We start from the raw sequence: 15,661 nt of genomic DNA, 5'->3' as shown, positions 1-15,661 counted from the left end.
AATCCTACAGAAATTAAATGTTCACGTAGTGACGAGACCCAATTTGTATGACCTAAACCATCATACACTTTTAACATTTCATAACATTTTTTTACATTTTTAGTATTTGGCGCGTTTAACAAACGCAACCAGAATTAAATGACACGTTTACATGTACAAATATATACAGGATATCTTCCACAATCGCCAAGTACAGCCATATTACATGTATGTAATGGTGCTGACATAAATCTCTTGCAAGCATATATATGGACACGTTCGACCACATCAAAGGATTTTAGTCCCCAAAGCTATGAATCATGGAATAAGATAGGCATAACATTGACATCAATTAGCTTAACAAATAACAGTTATATTTCATTGGCATATATTCGTACAAAGAAGATATCAGCGAAACAATTACACGTTTTGCTTTAATAGCCATATTTTTTTACATTTTATACATGGGCATGGTTGATGAAAAATATACGCCTACATAATTGAACCCATTAACACATTCTAACTTTTCATCGGCATAATACCAATTTTCCCTTTAGGATAACCTTTCCCCGTTTTTAAATACAACTACTTCAGTTTTTTTTAACATTAACTTCTAGTTTATATTCAATGCAAAATTCGTGTAAATAATTTAATTGTTGTTGTAATTGTAGGTCGCCGTGGTGTAATGGATATGGTGTCCGCCTAGCGACCGGGAGGTTACGGGTTCTTTAGATCTCCCCAAAAGACACCAAGTACTGGTTCTAGGCCCAGGAAACGGACTCGAGAGCATTTATATAAGCCTTAGGCTTTCGATGCAATCGAGCTAAAATAAATAGGTTTAAACTAACTAATTGTTGTTGTAGTCCAAAAATAGTATCAGATGCTAACGCTACATCGTCAGCGAATAACAACATACATATTTCGATATCACATGGTGTTAGTTGTGTACCCCTTATGTGCTTGCTTTTAAGATATTCATATAAATCATTTAAAAACAGACAAAATAATGTCGGACTTAAATTACAACCATGCCGTAGACCCATAGGACAGTGGATTATGTCACTTAAAGTATGATTAGACTTCACTTGAGTTTTCACTTCTGTATATATACCCTTTATGGCGTTTAACAATTTTCCAGTGATGTTATTTGTTAATAGCGTGTGGTATAATTTCCCCCTGTCGACATGATCAAATGCCTTTTTAAAATCAACAAAAGCAACATATAAAGTTTTACCTTTTCTACACAAATATTTGTTGATTATTGAGTAAAGAACAAATGCGTTATCAATCGTTAAATACCCTTTTCTAAAAATGGCTTGTGAATCTGTTATGTGCCCATATGCTTCAACATAGAACGTTAATCTTTTGTTAAGTATATAAATATATATTTAACTGAAGATATCTATAAGGGTTATACCCCTGTAGTTGTCAGGGTTATTTGTGGGTCCTTTTTTATGTAACGGTATCATTACAGAGCACGCCCATTTTGGAGGGAAGTAACCTGTACTAAAGATCTTATTCAATACAATATTATCAAAAGGTAGAATAATATCAATAATGTATATGAAATGTTTAGCTAGTAAAACGTTAGAATTAGCTTTAGAAGGGTTTAAGCATTTTACTGCCTCTAACATTTCTTTATCTGAGATAGGAGAATTGAATAATTCATCCTGACATTCGTCAATATTAATATTTTCTCCGACAATATTAACATCAAACATTGTGTTCTCTGTTTCAGGAGTATGACTATTAAAACGTGTGTTAAAATGGTCAAACCATTGTTCACAAGATATAGTTGTTTTATTTATCTCCTTTTTTGCAGCTTTTTAATGTTCATCCAAAAAGCTTTCTGATCGCAAACTGAGTTAGAAAGTGTATTTATCACTTTTGTTTTGCATTCATAACGTTTCTTAGTACACATAGTGCGATAAGCTGTTTTGAATGACATATACGTATTTAAATTAGTAACACTTTTATAACGCCGAAAATTTCGCAGAGCCCTATTGACTTTAGTTTTATAATTCTTACAGTCCCGGTCAAACCAAGTTGATTTGGTAAACCGTTGTTAACAACGCTTTCGTCTGGATACTGAATGCTCATTACAATTTATTAAGACGTCTTCAAATTTTGTCACAATTTCGTCAATTGTCGTGCATGTGTTTTCAAAAGTAAATGAAATTCCATTATCATCTATTAACGACTGTAAATTGTCTTTATAAATGGCAATATTGTCGGTACTATAGTCGAATATGGTTACAATATGTTCATGGTTTTGGTTTGAAGTTTCAGATTCATATGCGTTTGTCTTTAATTTTAACACAATAGGTAAATGGTCAGATGAGCAATCATTGCCAACAAACAGATCCTGTACAATATCAAATATTTCAGAACTACCGACAAAATAGTCAATGACGCTGCAACCGTTGGAGCTAACGAATGTATAACTACCTTTATCTTTATCGTCCCCACATCGACCATTGAAAAATTTACAATTCATAAGCTTTACATAGATTAAGAAAATTTCGAAACGTAGTTATTTACATGGAAATCACTAGATATACGTTCACGCATACGAGGGTTAATACAAAATATTTCTTCTAAATCATGAAATATTTTCAAATTTGGGTTAATATCAATAAAATCAGGTTCTTGTCCTGTTCTGGGATTCAAATCACCAGCTAGCAAAATGTGGTGTTCTGCGTAATTAATATTGCAAAACAAATTTTCGATAATTGCTATACCCTTGACACCACTTACGTCATAAGCAGGGGAAGAATCGGGCGCTATATAAATTGCAATTAATAAAATATTTTTGGATGTATTAAAAAGACGTTTATCAATAATGAAAACCAATCCTGCTTCGAATGAACGATACACGTGAGACACAAAGGCACAAAAACAATTTTTAATTCCTACTAGTACACCACCAATATTTCGACCACCTCGCCTGATAATTTTAGATGGTGAACAATACCATACAGTAACACGCTAATTCGTTAATTTGCTTAATTTCATCGTCATTGGACTCCAACGACGTTTCTAACAAAATTATAATATCATTTTGAGATATAAATGTAAAATATAATGGGTCAACTAGTTTCGATCTCAGTTCTGCAATGTTCCATGACAGTATAGAAATATCAGAACATCGAGGGCCTTGGTCACAACCCTAGTCTACATTTGAAGGAATGTCACTGCTATAACTCGGATCTGTCGTTTGTCGATTGTTTGTGGTGTCGCTGCGGTTTTGAACCTTACGCCTAGCCTGTAAGGTGACCCTGTTTTCCACTGACTCTTGCCTTTGATAGAGAACACCATTCTTGAAGTACGCATTTATACCCCGTTGATGCAGCTCACGATCCTTTGAGCGTTGAAACTGAGTGAGTTCACTGGATATGCGTATACCTTTAACACTCAGTTGATCGCGTATCGTAAACAGTGATGCCTTTATATCAAACGTTTTAAATTTAACTAGCACCATCCGGAGGGGGGGGGGGGGTGTTCGGGCTGAATTTAGAGAATCATTTGGGCATGCGACATTATATATGTCAGAAGCAAATTTCAATTTGGTTTCTTCGTTTGTTTCATTTTCATCGTCTTGAAGGCCAAAATTCGAATACTGTTTCTTATTTCGGCACCTTATATGTTTTAAAGGCGCTTGGTGATATCGCGCAGGTCAGAGCTATCCCTATCAAGCATATGTGCTACTTCCTCATACTCGGTTCGCAGGTTTTGATGCTCAATGTCAATATCATCAAATTTTGTCTCCAAAGATTAATTATGTTTACCCATGGAATTCTGTCTTGCTTCTATATTGTTGATTTTACAGTTCATATCGTTTAACTCCTGCTTTACCCATTGCATATCGTTTCGCACAGCCTTGATTTCAGCCCTTATATATTTTATATATAAAATGATAAATCTACTTGCGTTATTCATAGAGTGTATATCGTTATGTCACCTATTTTCGCGATGTACTTTCGATTTCACATCGCGAAATTTTATTACCGAATATACTGATATATGAACTTTTTTCAAGTTATGTAATATACCAGTCTTGATATTTTAATCACTATAAACTAATAAATGTAAAAAATACGGCATTTTAGAACTTTTCTTTTTCGACAATCTGGTTGACGGTCCCTTTAAAGCTTGTTAACACGTTTGTGTAGTTAGACAATGGATACATCAACATATCACTACAACATGAGTAAATGAACATTAAAGTGCATGGTATTGTTCTTTATTTTCGTAATCATGAAAATGCTGCTGTACATGACGGAATAATGTAAACATCCCCGTTATGCAAATAGTGTCCTATTATCAGGATCAATCCGTACGCGGAAACACGGCTCGTAAAGCACTCTGTAAACCGTTAATTCATTCTCATCATTTGATAACAATCGCTAATAGTCGATTTTATTATAAGAACTCGGGTTAAACAGGTCATAAGCAGTCACCATGATAAGGCAAAAACTGCGCATATGAATGTTGTTCAATATACAGGTTAATAAAGCATACATGTACTTTTTGCTCCTGATTGATATGACTTCAAGTGAGTATTATTGTAACGTTTTGCGGTAATAACACTTCACCGTGCTCGTTTTTTTTATTCCAAATGGGAACTATGGCAACTACCCCCCCCCCCGGTTTCCAATCTAAGTTCCACCCTTATCAGTACAGATAAACACACTTTCATTAGTGTAATGGTCGTGATATTTGAAGAGTAAAAAGCACCTTTGTTTGTCATGTTTGCGTACCTGACACAATTGTACTAAAAGACACGTTCGCAGTTCCTTAAATGTGTTTTTCTAGAGTTTTAAATGATACATTATGGAAAAGCCGAAGTACGAGATTGTCACATAAGTGTTTTGCAAAGTATTCTTGTATTTCCGTTTTAGCTTTTATGAACGAGTTTCATATACACTTGCAAAGAGAGCGCGGCAGAAACGAAGTCCACCCCCGTTTAAAATTCTATAAAAGAATGTGGTATGATAACCGACATAAACTTTCTCGTTACATGCGTCGATCTGATCTTATATTATGAAGCGTGTCATTTGAATACATCTTAGTAGAATATCTGCGAACAATTGATTCTTGGACGATGAATGCATGATTGCGCATGAATGTCACAAGTCGACCTTTGAGGTCGACAGACGATACTAAACGTGACTCAGGATACGATGCTCAACAATTTACAAGGACGATCGACAATTTTAAACGAACGCAGCATATGAACATTTGATTGTCGTTTTGTCAGGCTTGTATTTAACGAGAAAAGTTCCATTCAAAGATTTTGGGCAGTTCTAAATGTTCGATGGTTGTTCAGTGTGGTGCATCGTATCGTTTGTCGCGTTGAATATCATGTGAATATACATGTATTTGAATATCGTGTGATTACCGTTGCATATCGTGTGAATATCATGCGAATATCGACATTCAATATGCAAGCAACACCATACAATAGATCTTTTTCACAATAAGCCAACTTGGTAAGAGGGCGAAGTCACGTGTCTCTCAGAATTCCAGAACGAGGCTGAACGTTTATCCATTTCTAATAGTTCCACGCAACGCTGCATAGGATTTCAACCATTCACTATTTTGAACATACGGCGACGTAATGATATTGTCAACACAAGATGACATTGTCAAAATTAGCGGTAATTCATGTATATACTTCCTGTTTTACGTGTCAATCCATTAAATAAATGTAATTGGTTAAAGTACTTGTGTTGTTTGAACACATTTTGCCACTCTTCGTTTGAGCATTTTTATCGCGTTGTTTAATCAAAGATCGATCAGTAATCTTGTTTATTGGTAGATCTGTGTTATTATTGCCATTGTATTCAGCACAAACCCATTATCGCGTTGTGATCAGATACTGCACCGACAAATTCTAAAAAAAAAAACTTGTCATAAAGCACATGTAGCAGATGCCTGTCTATTCAACACAATTTATAACTACATATCTTATCCGGATAGTAGTATTGCATAATCATTTGTATGACTATTGTAACGCCAATATTCAAATTGAAAGTAATTTGTCCATACAGATTGTCAGCAACTAAATACTGTATAGATAGAATCCCGGACAATCGCTTCCACGGACAATCGCTCCACGCTAATTTTGAAATTTTCGCTGCTACGTTGTTTTAACAAACCGGACAGTCGCTCCTACATTATTTTGACAAAACGTACAGTCGCTCCTACATTATTTTGACAACCCTAACCATCTTTCCTACAAAATGTTGACAACCCGCAATTTAATTGCCGTTATAGCTATGATGTGAACAATCTGTTATGTGTGGGATACATGAACAAAACCAACGAATGATAACTATCAAAACAACCGCATGCAATCTCTGATTAAAAACAGCAAGTATCCAAGCAGTGAATACACCAACAAAGTAGTCCGTCAGATGCGCAAGAGGGCGAGAACCCGCAAGTTCTTGTACGTTTCATCGTTGCAAACAACAACGATGAAACACACACACACGTACATACATAACATAAAGCATCCACAAGAATTGAATATCCTGCAACAAAAGAAACCTAGAAAATTGTCATTTGTTATATATAGGATCTGGCACGATTTGTCATATCATACCATATTTTATTAAACGAGTTCAGGAATTTTGTTAGTAAGCGAGCCGTTGGCGAGCTAACTAACGAATTTCCTGGACGAGTTTAATAAAATATGGCATGAAATGACAACGAGTGTTAGATTTTTTTATCACATGCATTTAAATGAGCAAATTGAATAGATATTTACGCAAACATAATGATAAATCCCGAATGCTGTTTACATTTCGTGAAGTCATTTGACGTTGCAACGTCATTTCAGCAAAATAACAAAATGCGATTGGTCAATAAACGAAAACTAAGCTAATGAAAACGCTTTAAAATGTTGTATTACACATGTGTAATATAAGAAAATATGTTATGGTTATATAACATGGGAAACAGGGTATGGCAAGTGATAAATTGTTTTATGTCAGCGTGACAACGGGCGGTTGAGAAACAGTTTCCACGTGATCTAACCGCCAGCTGAACCTAACCGTTTTGGTATGGACATTGCGATGTAATAAAATGACATAAAAATGGGCATCACTTAACAATCTCTCGGCTTACAAATTTCCATTTGAATTGATCAGTGAAAATTATACACTCAATAAACACGAATTACGTTTCCACTCGTGAACAAAACTGGGCAAGTTGTTCCCATGTGTATGAGATATGTGACGCCATACAATCAAAACTTTATTTCTGAAGAATTAAATATTCTCTTGAGTATTGTTTTGGCGAAATGTATGAATATTGCTTTATCTTATTTTGAACAGGACATCTGAGAAAAACTTGTCAAGAATTGGTCAGAACATTTCGAGTGTTTAATTCAACTTAAGCCATTGAAATCAGTAACAGTTAGGTTCTGAAATTCTGGTTTTCAAACCTAGATTTGAACCTTTAATCATTTGTATAGTTGTCAACTTATTACAAATGTACATGTATGTACTGGGAAATGAACACATTAATCAAATCAATGCATTTTAAGGACACACTTCAAAATTATATCTGCAAGAAAAATACACTAAAAACTTAACATTTAAAATATAGAATAAACCACAACAATATAAACTGAAGTGAAAAACAAAAACATTCAAATGTGACGCCGCCCCTTATTTAATTACTCTACCATAAACACACATCAATCGTGAAATGTGTCAACATCTATTTTGTGTAATTTTGGTGTCGTTCCCCCTTTATATATATATATATAAATATAACTTTAAAATATTTGTACTCAATAGTTAGTTATATATATATAGTTGTTTCATAAGCTGCGAAAAAAGAAAACAAACACAACAACGCATCGTTACCGTGTCATTTTTATTTGAAACCTTATAAAAAGCGTGCGAAACGTCAGCGAGCTAAATACGGTTTGTGTAACGGGAGATACACATTCAAGAATTGGACGAAAGTTTGATTATATTGCGTATGATCGTAGTTTAATTAATCTCGATTTTATAGACATTTACAATCCTATGTCAAGGGCAACTTCTGATTTGAATTCAAACCGCTTCGGGGACGCAATGTTAGATTTATGTACGGCTGAAAATCTTCGAGTTGTTAATGGTAGATTACATAACGATAAGAATATTGAAAGAATAACGTATTTTACACACAAAGGACAACGATTAGCTGACTATCTATTAACACGGTCAATATTGTGCACTTTGAAATAAGATATTTCAATTTTGAATTTTCAAATGAGAATATAATCTTAAAACTGGAACAACTAGCAAAAAATATACGTTAGGACCAAAAACATTTGTTAAATGGAATTCTATTCACATGAAATCGTTTATTTCCGAATTATCGAGCGATATTGTAAATATTGAGTCAAGTCTAATACGCTGGATAGAAAATAACGATGAAAAAGAGGACCTGGTTTCAATTTTTAGCTCGGCGTTTTAGTTTTCGGAGAAAACCCGAGGTATTGTCATAGCCAGCTCGTCGTCCGCCGTCCGACTTCCGCCGTCTGACGTCCGCCGTCCGCGTCGTGCTAAAACCTTAACATTGGCTCTAAAATCAAAGTGCTTCCACCTACAACTTTGAAACTTCATTGGTAGATGCACCTTGATGAGTTCTACACGCCACACCCATTTTGGGGTCACTAGGTCAAAGGTCAAGGTCACTGTGACCTCTAAAAACTAAAAAATAAAAATATGACAAGTTTTTATTGATTCAAAACTGCACCCGTAGCCGAGCGTGGCACCCGTTATGCGCTGCTCCTGTTACTCAGTATATTACGTCTAAAGGTAATCCGTATTTTGCACGCACTATTAACGCCGTTTGAAATGAATTCGATTCACACGACACATATAAACACAAATGGTATAATGCGGAGTGTGAAAGAAAACGTAAAGAATATAAGGAAGCTTAAACAAATATAACACAATTAATAACGAGATCAATCACAAGCCAGTATTTGAAAAAAAGGAAGCATACAAATATTGTTGTCGTTAATGCAAGTCTGGTTTTAATCGTACGTTAGGACGCAAGATGAACAATATGAATTTTGTAGGAAAATGTTAAAAAAATATCGAGAACCCGAACGGAGAAACAATCGATTTAAATAATGCGTTGAACACTTTAATAACCTGGCGAAAAATGAAGGTAGTTAAATAACGAGAACAGTATAAATTGTGTTCGCAATTTTGACAGTTACCATAACTCTGACAGTTCTTATCCGATAGGCACAATATCATTGGAAGAAATTATCATGGCCACGAAACGATCAGGTAATACAAAGTCGTGTTCTTCGGACATCATTCTTTACGAATATTTCAAAGAAAGTGCCCATGTATTAGGTAACGCATTGGAACTGCTATTTAATCATATTCTCAAGTCTGGGAAATTCCCACACAGCTGGTCAACGGGTCTGATTATTCCCCTATATAAAAAGGCGATCCGTCTATACCAAATAATTATCGATGTATAACCCTTGTGAGTTGTTTTGCAAAGTTATTCACTAATATACAAAGCAAACGCTTACAAAATTTGGCTACTGCTAATGAAATTTTAACAGACGCACAATTCAGTTTCAAGCCGGGCTAAAGTACAGTAGACGCATTATTTGTCCTTCTATCATTGACTGCAAGGCCTTATAAACAATAAACAAAAACTATTTTGCTGCTTTGGCGATTATTTAAAGGCATATGACTTAACGGATCGTATCTCTGGTTTAAGCTCATTTAGTCTGGTATCGATGGTTTATTGTTGTCCGTGTTCGATCTTTGTGTAATTTTAATAGATTAAATTGGGTTTTAAACATATGAATAGTAGTCTACAATGTTTTGAATCCGACATCGTTTTGTTACAAGGTGAGATATGTTCGCCGATAATGTTTTCAGTATTCTTAAATGATAATGAGTTGCACCTACAAGCCGATGTAAATGCGGGCATAATCATTGATCAATTATCAACATATTTTATATTATTCACCGATGACGCAGTATTTATCTCTAAATCCGCTGATGGATTACAATCTTCCCTGAACAATTTGCTTGATTGCACGAAGTTGAATATAACTGTCAATGTCTTTCATAAAGGCAGATTAAAACAGAGATATAATTGGGTTTAAAACAACAAGTCTCTTGAAATCGTGAAGAATTTAAATTATCTAGGATTAGTTATGTCAAGCAGCGGCGCGTTTAAACATGCCACAAATATTGTGCCTGCCAAAACGCTCTGGACGATGAATTCACTATTTACGATTACACATGCTTTGAAAGTACATGTTAAAATCATGTTTAATCTGTTTAACGCCTATGTTGCCTCGATTCTTAATAATGGAATCGATGTGTGTGGATTTACTAAAGCTGAACATATTGAACGAGTCCAACTCTGCAAATGGCTTTTAAATGTGAAAGCTTCTACAAATTTAAATGCTAAGAATGCTAAGTAGGTAGATACCCGATGTATATATATCGATATTTACGAGTAGTTAAATATTTCTTAAAATTGTTTAATGAAAAATCGTTCAACTGTATTTTAAGCAATAATATTCGTAGACAATTTAAAGAAGCATGTGATTACCCTCAAGGCATGGGCTCAAACCTTCGAAAAGGTCTGCATGAGACAGCTTTTAATGATGTGTGGATATATCCAATATCTGTTAATGTAATACTACCGGTATTATCGAGTAGTCAGTTGAGATACAATCGTTACACCGTTAGTAACTGTCGACGAATGGGATATACACCCTCAGCAATGTAATACCATATCGCTCCCATATGGTATGAAATTACTGAGGGTGTATATCCCATACACCGTCAGTTACTAACGGTGTAACTAATATTATCTTCTCATGTTCTATTTATAGAAACTGGTAGGCACCAAAACATTCCAAGAAATGAAAGAATTTGTAAATTATGTACACTTAATAAAATTGAAGATGAGTACCATTTTGTTTTGATATGCCCCTTCGTATGATAATTTTAGAAACAGAAATATACCTGATGTTTACGGAAGAAGACCAAGTATATTTATATTTTTACAATTATTGAATGAGACTAGAAATTCTATACTGATCAATACGTTTTGCTAATTTCAATATTCAAGCATTTAAACTAAGAGCCGAACTCATATAGATATTTTGTTACCAGAATTGGAATTGTGTATACATTTGTATGTTATCTAACTGCATAATGTTTTCTCAATCAATTACGGATTTTAACATCAATTTAAGTTTAGTTTTTTTTTATAATAAAGAGCCTTCTCTTATATAATACATTATCACAAAAATTATATATTAGTAAACATGCATAAACAAAATTGTTGTTAGTTTGACGCATGAGTTTTTATGTGTTTTTAATATTGCTATATTGTTATATTGACGATTAGCTGTATATGCTTTAGTCGTAAATAAAGTGTTCTGTGCAGTAACCATCATAACACGAATATTAAATGCCTACTCTGTTATGTATGAAGGTGATTCCATATCTAAGACGCCAACATGCAAATGTGGGATAAAACACAGCTATTTCAGGTGATCTCATCTGTATTATATAATATGAGCTATATCATATATATCATCGCGCTTGATATTGAAACTGAACTTAAATCATTCCAACAAGGTTTTCTTCATCTTGATGACGGATGGCTATACCAACGATTTGTTCTCAATATCATTGTCCTTAATAATTTCCGTTTTATTAAAGCAAACAATAAAACAATGAATAGTTGCTGGAATGAATAATGGACTCATGCATTTTTTATATCAAATATTGGCGAGAGGATTTTTTTCGATTGTTTGACACTTAATGTTTCCGTGGTCAAATAAATAATTAACGACTCTTTTTTTGAGTCTATCAATCAAATGTTATTCAAAACCATGTTAATATTCCTTGCACGCATTTGACTCTATTTTCATGTAAAGTCGACTCGCATCGAATTTCATTGTGTGACAGTTTGCTCCCATTTTATTCTATAAACAAAGCAATAATATTATTTTGCAACGAACAACTCAGTGAAAGATAACGTATGCATATTTTGTTCAGAATATCATTTGTCTCATTTCCCCCACCTTATCCGCAGGGAAATGACCAACACCACGTTGCATAACCGCCCGAATCTTATCCCAGCCCGTGCTCACTTCATCAACATTTTAGATCCCTAATCACACGTTAATTCCTCGCATTACAGGCGGGTCCCAGTTGGGTAGATAGCCCATTAGAAACATCATCGTTAAATCAGAGTTGAATTCTTAATAAAGCAAAAGCGTACAAAAGCATCCCACACGTGGGCATTCGGCGATGATTAGGAGTCGCCTCTATGCAGATTTGGCAGTGAATATAATCTGGGAAGTTTCTTTAAATAAACGCATCCTACTCTCCTGGTGCTTGATTTCCACAAATGCGTTTTTATAAGGACGTTGTGATGGCGCATACTCAATGCATCGACTCTGTATTAAGTATTTAAATATGACTTGATATTTTGTCACATCAACGTGTTTTCAATATTAACTACTCTTGGTAATATTATTTCAGGTAAATATTTATCAATAATATATAATGTTGAACTGACTGATAACAAAATTTACGTTTGGCTTCATCTTGTATTATGGAGCAACATTGGTAATAAATGAACACCAAGACGGTAATTAAATTGCAGAAGCATTTGTTATCCTTTAATTTCAATAGCGATACTATGTTGTTGACTTTCCATAAAACGTACGCTCGGTGCGAAGCTCGGTTCCCGTTGAACCCGTTTAAACTTTAAAAAGCAAATGACTTACATTTGCCTTTCTAAAGCGGTGGCTTTATTTTTATTATATTTGTTATATATTCTATGTTGGTCATTATTTTTCGCAAACCATATTTTCAACGGGTGTAAGAATAATTGAATCAAGCTCTGGGAAAACGAGGCTTGATACATTTGCTTAAAGTGTCGTCCCAAATGAGCCTGTGAATTCCGCAATAAATACAACTGGATTTTCGATAAGAAAATACTTCCATCAAAACGAATCATACCATACCAGCGGACAGTCTTTCAAGCATGGGCTAACCTGGGACGACACTTTAAACATATGCATTTGACCTCGTTTTCCCATAGCAGGGCTCGTATTATAAGAATGTTCGCGCGTGTATCAAATCGGATCTCATTCTTCACACGTCACAGTTTTATCCTTTACATTTGGTGTTGATTTATTATCGAGTTTGATATTTGATTGGCAACACATTAATATTTTTCATAGATGAAGCTGTTTGTGCTACAACGTACTTTAATATTCGTTATATCATATTTTTCTCATCTCCTGATTTGAAAGATAAATCTCCATGGTCATCATGGCCATGATTGTTGACTGTTTAACACTCTATATTCAGATTTGTGACCAACGAAGGGACTTCTTGGGCTATACTATTCCCATCATTAAGTATTGAAGGAATTATTATTATGATGATGATGATGATTATTATTATTATTATTATTATTATTATTATTATTATTATTATTATTATTATTATTATTATTACTTTGTTCTTCACACTGATACATCCAACGACACAGACACAAGTGTACGCTGTTGAATAAATACGATTATATGAGGCAAATAAGTGTCAGCAGTGTTTTGCGTTTTGCATTTTCTGTGTTTGCAGTGTGTCATTTGACACTTAATTGAAAAAATGACTTCAGAATTGTGTGTAAAGTGTCTTCCCAGTTTATCTGGTGCTATCCACACAGACATATCAGGGACGACACTTTCTGCCTTGACTGGATTGACTGGAGAAGAGATCTCCTTAAAATAAGCAGAAAGTGTCGTCCATTAGCCTGTAATGACTACGATGAAGGAACACACGTTCAAATGTTTAACTTAAAAAAATAAACCCATGAAACTTAAAAAAAGAAACACGCCTGCGCCAAGGTTCGAACTTGCAGTATCCATACCAAAAACTCGGCTATGGTAATCAACAATTTTGCATGCATATTTGGGCAAGTATTCAAAGTTCATAAAGAAAGTCTTAACTTACGTTGTACAAGTGCAAACTTCAGATCAAATTATATTTATGACATCCCATGTTTCCTGCTTACAATGCTCATACGGGGCATTTTAACTGAAGTTGTATGAAGAGTTCGGATCAAATTATATTTGGGCACACCTTTTTTGCTAATAAAGAAATGCAAATATTAATATTAAATCAATATTTACATTTTTTTAAGTATTAAATGTAAATGTTTATGAAAACATATACTTTCTTAAGTTTATGTTGTCATGTAGGAATAAGGAATTTCGGAAACAGTTCCTACGGTGTGTTAAGAATACAGGCCATGGACGCGGACGAAGTTTAAGAACACAGGTATAAAGTAAATCCTATTATTGTTATATGTACAAATGTACAAATTACAAAGAAAAATAATAATAAAAGTGTCATTAAAATCACTAACCTTTCTTAGGCAGAGGAATATATCACAGGTAAAGGCAACTGCACAAGTATACACACACCACAACTCTTTCTTAATGTCAATCTCAACCGTTTGAATTATATAAATTAAACTGCTTTTATTTTACATATACTTCCTTGACGCACTTTCTTTTACTCTTATGTTTTTAAGTTACTATCGAAGTATAGAATATTACTCACTTGTTAAGCGTGCTATCTCGTGTGAAATATATAGAAGACTGTAAACAGAGACTACGCGCGGCCGTTGACGATTTCAAAATGAGCGACGTAGCAACAGACTGCGAGTTCTGGGATCACTTTCATTGAGGAAGGCGATATAATTATATGGTGATTCGTGGAACATTATTGTTTGGTCCATAACACGTTTCACAGTTGAAGACAAAGGGTCAATATTTCTCATAGGGTTATTTTCAGATCGAAAAAGAACCCACACATTTCGGCCATACTACGGAAACAGATTACAACACTTTCGCTGTATTCTGTAAATAGCCGTATTATTTAATAACGTATATTTGCAGCGTTATGTGTCGTATGGGTTTATAAACGATTGTATTGTGCGAATGTGACTCAACCATCCCTGCACGAAAAAAGATTTGTTAAGCTTATTCAATGAAATAATAACAGAATACCGCCCTCCTTCATGATTTGTATGTTGTGTACTTGTGTAACTATTACATTTTATCACATGCCAGTGTGTGTATCGGAGTTTATTTACAGGTCCTACTGGCCTCTTCACGAGGTCTTTGTAGCCCGACCTGCATCACATGCCATACCTTGTTTCCATGTAATATAATATTATACAAGATAAGTATTGATGCAAAGCATCAAAGGGCGTCGGGAATTTCAGTGTAAAAGGCACTCAATGAAGTTACATGGAACGATTTTTTTCTACTATAAATATTAATATATTGGCCGATTATTTTAAACAAAATAGAAAAAGATACTGGTATAACCATTATCTATGATTTTGTGTTATAACCCCCAAATAACCATTATTTATGATGTTGTGTTATAACCCCCAAATAACTATTATCTATGATTTTGTGTTGTAACTCCCAAATATTTCATAGTTCATTTTATTTACATTGGTTTCCTTTTTTTACTGGTATCCGTGTGCAGTTTTCATTAATGGAACAGAACTGTGTAGGTTTAAAAAAATCTGCTTCATCTTGTAAGCGTAATTTCATATTTTTATCAACTTCAAGGGGTGATGATTC

General features: G+C 34.3%; 1 protein-coding gene across 3 annotated transcripts in view; it reads right to left on the bottom strand.

The window, feature by feature from the left end:
- LOC127853972 (uncharacterized) overlaps nt 1-15,661 on the bottom strand; it is a 42,199-nt gene that overhangs the window by 10,125 nt on the left and 16,413 nt on the right. The window contains exon 1 of one of the 3 annotated variants that reach the window (XM_052388867.1): nt 14,625-14,729. The exons of 1 other annotated variant lie outside the window; for it this stretch is intronic. The gene's annotated coding sequence lies outside the window, so the exon portion shown is untranslated. Of the gene's footprint in view, nt 1-14,427; nt 14,730-15,661 lie in introns of those variants that run through there. One more of the 3 variants, XM_052388866.1, reaches the window with a different exon arrangement.

This window comes from Dreissena polymorpha, chromosome 12, assembly GCF_020536995.1.
Source record: "Dreissena polymorpha isolate Duluth1 chromosome 12, UMN_Dpol_1.0, whole genome shotgun sequence".
Classification (NCBI taxonomy): domain Eukaryota; kingdom Metazoa; phylum Mollusca; class Bivalvia; order Myida; family Dreissenidae; genus Dreissena; species Dreissena polymorpha.
Note: the sequence above shows the minus strand (reverse complement) of the source record. Positions and strands in the feature narration are given on the sequence as shown.